We start from the raw sequence: 6,000 nt of genomic DNA on the forward strand, positions 1-6,000 counted from the left end.
AACATTGCTTATAGTAAAAATGATTAGTAAACTTCCATCTGGACTCAGAAGAACTATAAATGAAATATATACACCTTATAGGAAGTCATAGCTTTGACTTCCCTGAGTGTGATGGCTCTTGTAGTTGGCTTATCCATTGCAGGGACCCTAGCAGCTCAGTCTAAGGAGTTGGACAACAGATATTGTCTCCTGTGGGACATGAGATTTTTTAAGCCAAGGCAGCTCCTACACCTACCTGATGTGAACTTTATCTCCTTGCACCTGAGCTTTCACTTGGAGCAATGTCTCCCAGATGGCTATATGACTGTTAATAGGGCCTGCTGTGAGGATCACAGCCACTGCTGAGGAACATTTCATGCTGCCTTGCTGGCAAGCTGCGCTTCTTGTCTGATAGCCTTCTGAGTAAACAAGCCTTTGGTAGTTTTGTGAGTCTGAACGTTTAGTTGACCCTAAGAAGAGCTGTTCATTTTGCACAGCAGCAAGAGTATAAGAAGGTCTTAGAATGACATTCCAGATGTTCTACAACTTGTAGAACAAATCCCTTCTGCCTTTTGTCTGCTCTTTTAGCCTCACATACATCCCTGAGAAATCCCACCTAATCTTATACACAGCTTTTACTCACCTTCCTCTGTCGTTTTCTTTTTCTGGGGATCCCCTCTTCCAGGTAACATATACTACCTCCCCATTGTCCATTCCTTCAGCCATCTGCTGAGGTGAAGCTATGGATATTTTTCAACCAGAAAGAAAGGAGATATTGCATAGGTAAAGAAAGCAAGAAAATTTTGCTAAAAAAAGCTAAGTATACACAGCTTACAGAAAAAGAATGGAAATATACTGAGAATAAAAATAGGTTAAGTTGGTGGAGAGATATGGCAATAGCATATTAAAGTGTAAAATGTCCAGATAGAGTGTCTAGACCAATTTGGATAGTAGAAAAGAACAGAGCAAGGCAGTATATTAAATGCTCCCTTCTTCCTGCATTATTAGGCATGAGGAGAAGCCAGGGAGCCCTGTACCAGCACCAAAAGCAGATGTTATAAAGTTTAGACAATTGAGTAATCTGTATCTTGGGAGAGGGAGAAGGGATGGATGGAAGGATTACAATGGACACGCGTTTTCAGTGTTCAGGGAGGGGGTATTGTTGCTACAAGTCAGCTCCAGTTCAACCTTCTCATGGATTATCCTAATCTGCTCATCCCACTAGAATCTGCAAACTGATGTTAATTGTGTAGTAGAATTTTCAATGGCATCCCAGGTTTCTTCAGTCCCAAACTATTAGAGAACTGCCTCCTTTCTCTATTACAAAGTTGTCAATTACTCTAACTTCTTATTCTTCAGGGCCAACTCCACTATTTCCAAACTCTGACAGTGGTTAATTTAAGAACTAACCAAGATGCGGTACTTAGAAAAAACTTAGGTCTTCTGGAATTGCTAAAGGCTCTACTTAGTTTCCTTTAAGTGTGTGAACTCTTAGGCTAAAGCACTCATTTAATAGCAAAACAGAGAAAACCAGGCAACCAGTCAGAGAAAAAGAGGAATGGAGTGTATGTGCGGAGAGACCCTGGCAGGAAATCATACAGACCTGGAGAGGGAAAGCAGCCCAGCTCCTCACTTTGTTATTGACGCCAAGTGCCTCGGAGACTCAGCTGCACTCCCACCCCCGGACTCTGTGACACAAAGCTATATCCCTCTTCTAACAAAACACTCTTTTTTGTTTAAGCTAGTTTAAAGTAATTTATCACCAAAAAGTCCCTAAAACCAAAAAAGGTGGTTAGGGGCAAAGTGTAACAGGGTATAGACATAATCAGGGTTTATCATACCGAAAGAGTCTGTTAATGACGTTGGAAAGGGAAAGGGAAAGAGAGAGAACTCAGTTACAGCTATTTTCTATTGGGGTTGTAAACTCCCCATTCATCTTTTTATTCGCACAGGATCTAACACAGTGCCTTATATACATCACATTTAACAAATGTTTATTGAATTGACCTATAATTCAAAAAGAATGAAATCCACTTGGTCAAAATAGCATGTCTAATTGTGGAGTTTTCAAAAACATTTCATTTCCAATTAATAAAAGATGTTCTTTATAATTCTCACTAGCATAATTCTATGATTAAACATACATACACAAAAAATTGCTATTTTCTATTCTCTAAATACTGAAAAACATAATTTGGATTTAAGAGTGTCCATAAACTATTCCAGTTCTCCTCCCTCTGTGCACCTGATAGAACTGCATTTCCCTGCCTCCTTGAAGTTGGGTGCAGTCATATGACTTGTTTGGTCAATGAAACCGCAGCAGAAGTTACCTGTGTGACTTCCAGGTAGAAGCCTTAATGCCAATGTGTGACTCATCACATCCTTTCCCGTGCCCTAACAATTGTGGAAGTATGCGTCCAGATGGAGCCTCTGACAACCTGGGGCTCCAAAGGCCTACCTGGAACAGAGCTCTCCTGTTGACGCTAATTGCACATGTAGTGTGACTAAGAAATAAACCTTTGTTGTCTTAAACCACTAAGATGTGAGGGTCTTTGGTACAACATAATTTACCCTACCTGCTACACTTAGCAAACCCCTCTGTCATAAATGGGGTGAAAAGGATGAATAGCTCTGGCCCTCAATTTGTCTTCAGAATGGTAACTTTTGTATAGCACTCTATAGAATACTTTCTTACAGAAGCATCCTTCATTATCCAAATTCTCAAATCCCAAACATAGGAACTGAATGGAGTCAGATAAATTTTTGGACCAATTCCTCATTCTCTCAACTCTATTTCCTATCCAAAACTCAGGGACCAAATACATTTGGATAAGGTGATATTCCTTGCCCTCCAAACTCTTGCCATCTGCACTCAGGAATGGAAAATATTGAGACTAAAACATTCTTGATACATTATTTCATTTGTGCCCTTAAAGCTGTTTTTCTACTACCCAGTACCTATTAGACTTTCAACATCTATTGACTGAATCGTGTGCTGTCATCATTTTAATTTTACACATAAGGAAACAGATTCAGACAGGTTCACAAACTTGGTGGAAACAACCTTGTACTTTAGTGGCACAATCCCAGATTTTCTCTCTTCAAATCCCTTGCCCTTTCCACTATGTACCATGCTTTCTAGGGTCTCTTACATCTACAGAATTTCAGGATTTGATAGTAAATTAATAGTATCAACATTGTGACAAAAAGAACATGATAATCACATAGTTACATCTAAGAATAATTAGACTCATTCTTTAAGGAATTCTACTTGCCTAAATGTAGTCTAATTCAAGACCCTGAGTACCCTGAAGCACAGAAGGGAAGGAATTCCTAGAGATCACTTGGTCCCGCAGGCAACTGGCAAAACAATGAAGAACCAGGAAAGAACTCAGGGGGAAAGTAACCTTTTCCTTTGATGTATAGTATGTATATAATTCTGACTTTTAGATTATCTTCACTTTGGTTCTTACCATATCGGCTAACCTCAAACTCTTTGCTCTCCAATTCTTATCAAACCTCAGTTATAAGAGCTACTCCTGAAGAACTGCCAAAAGGATTGGCAACTCATTCATTTCTATCGATTTAGTGGTTCTCAACTTGTGTTCTATAGTCAAATAAGTTTGGAAAAGGTCACAAAATATATCCCCCTTTAAAAGAGTAAAATTGAACATTAGCCCAGAAATTGAGTGAAAAACTATTGAAATTTAACCCAGCTCTCTCAAACTTATTTGAGCTCAGAATCTTATTTCAAGAAATAAACTATTGATTTCTTACTTCTTAGAACACAGTTTTGGAAATACCGCTGTAGGTAACTCTACATGGTTATGAATGGATCCAGGCAAGGCTTCAGAGAACTTCTCTTTAGAGTTTTATTATTGCCCTATATTGAAGAACATTGTTGTCCAAAATTCATAATTTTACATAGGGATATTTTAAAGATGTTGTCCACTGCATCACACAATCCCCCTTTTTATTAGGGGCCCATGAGAAAATGTTCCTCCCAGGCCTCATTACTAGAAAATGCCTCGTTTAGGCAGAAGAACTGGTTTGTTTTTATCTTGGAATAGAATCACACTGAAACTTACTTTGTTCCTCTCTCTCTCTTTTTTTCCCTGGCTGCTAGGAAGCCCCAGAGCCAAAACTGTGACTCATTTCTAGCACAGGATCTCATACTGGCACTGGTATTATGTTTCCTCTTGACTTTGTATTCTTTTTATTTCCTGCTCTGTCTCAATTTCCTCATTTAGTTTTGCTTTACCCTATTGTACTATATGGACACTAAGTTGCTTCAAATCATTTTTGGAACTATATATTGTATCTATTAAGTCCTATCTTCTTACAATTTCATAGCGATTTCTCCCTAACTGCCCCATTACCCAGAAATATCAGTGTATTCACCTTTGTGTAAAACTATTCACATAATTAAGACAAGCTAACAGAACATATATTCACAAGTCAAATCTGCAAATGCTTAACACGAGGAAAAAAGTCATTGTTTCTTCAGTGGTCTAATAACCAAAAAGACATAAACTGTTTTCTAAACGGAAGGAGAATTACCATTTATTGGGTACCAGTAACTGCTAGGCACTTAATAGACACGTTTCATTTTTTAAAGAAAGAAGCAAGGGCACTTGCGTATCCATAACCTCCAGAAGGATGCACAAGAAACTGGTAATATTGGTTGGCTTGGGAGTGCAGGGGTGGGTGGGGAGACTTTGTATATCCCTTTTGAACTTATGGTATCCTTTATACAATGCCTATTTGCACCTTTTGAATTTTGTGACATATCAACTATTCAAAAGTATTTTCAAAAATCAAATGGAACGATAATAAAGATGGCAGTAATGCTTTACTCTTTGATACAGCAAACTTTCTTCGTCAGCTTTTGGTCCCAGAGCAGGCACTGAAACGCCTAAATGAAAAAGTTGCAACGAAAGCGCCAGTTTGTATCGAAATCAAGTCCCTTTCTGAGGCTCCACACTCCGAGGGGGAGGCAATTATTTAAAATAAAAACTTAAGATTCTGACGGCCTGAGGGTAACAATGAAAAAAAAAATCCCGAATGTTTTCCAGTTTGTTTTATTAGCAGATGAGCGCGGGGAAGCAGCAACGCTTCGGGACGACAGCCACGCCTCGAGGCGGCCGCACGCGCCTCGGGCACAACTTCGCCCGACTCGAGGGCTGCGCGGCGGGCAGGCCGGCCCCGGGTTCGAGCCCCGCGCGCGGCGCGGAGGCCCCCGCTCGGCCCGGCCCTCCCGGCGGAGGTGCCCGGGAGCCGCCTGGCGGAGGGCCCGGCAGGGGGCGGCGTGGGGGCGGGGAGGCGGCCTGGTGGCGCGGCCAGCCCGCCGCCGCCCCCTCCCCGACGCCGAGGAGGAAGTCGCACTTACCGCGTCGGGCTCCGGAGGCGGCCGGGGGTCAAGGCGGGGAGGGGCGGCCAGGCGTGAGGAGGGCAGGCGGGGGGCGGGGGCCGACGCGCGGAGGCGAAGGATGCTCGGCCCCTCGGGCGCCCCCAAACCCTTCCCGGTAGCCTCACCCCCGGGGCCGGCCGGCCCGCAGCGGGCCGCTCCCCCTCCGTCAGGCTGCACCAGGCCGCGGGACACAAACTCGTCGGGCAACCCCGGAGGGGGCGGGCGGGCGAGCGGGTGGGGGTCGGGGACCGGCTCTTCAGTCAGTCCCGGCGCGGCGCGAGCGGCCGCCCGCCCCGCCCCCTGCGGCCAGGCCCCGCCCCCTCCGCGCCGGGCCGGGCGCCCCGGGAGACCGCCGCCGCCGCAGCCCGGATGGCGGTTTCTCTTCCCCCCAGTGCGTTGCGCGCCGACGGCCTGGGCAGGGCAGGGGGAAGAGGGAAAGAGGGAAAGAGGAAGGGGAGGAGAGGGGAGGGGAGTTCGTGGGGGGAGGGGGAGGTCAGGCTGGGCGGGGCTCTAGGGGAGGGGGCGGGCTGCGGCGGACCTGACAAAGATTCCGGTTGCTCCCCGCCCCTTGATCAGGGAAATTCCTGGGGGCGGAAGTTTAGGAAGAGGTC

At 44.7% G+C, this 6,000-nt stretch overlaps 1 protein-coding gene across 4 annotated transcripts in view; it reads right to left on the reverse strand.

The window, feature by feature from the left end:
• Window positions 1-5,697, reverse strand: part of KLHL5 (kelch like family member 5) — a 75,351-nt gene extending 69,654 nt beyond the window's left edge. For 2 of the 4 annotated variants that reach the window (XM_070506028.1, XM_044767697.2), the window contains exon 1: window positions 5,369-5,684. The gene's annotated coding sequence lies outside the window, so the exon portion shown is untranslated. Of the gene's footprint in view, window positions 1-5,368 lie in introns of all 4 variants that reach the window. The other 2 variants (XM_044767698.2, XM_070506027.1) reach the window with 2 other exon arrangements.
• Window positions 5,698-6,000: the final 303 nt, after the last annotated feature.

Source organism: Equus asinus, chromosome 3 (genome assembly GCF_041296235.1).
Source record: "Equus asinus isolate D_3611 breed Donkey chromosome 3, EquAss-T2T_v2, whole genome shotgun sequence".
Classification (NCBI taxonomy): Eukaryota; Metazoa; Chordata; class Mammalia; order Perissodactyla; family Equidae; genus Equus; species Equus asinus.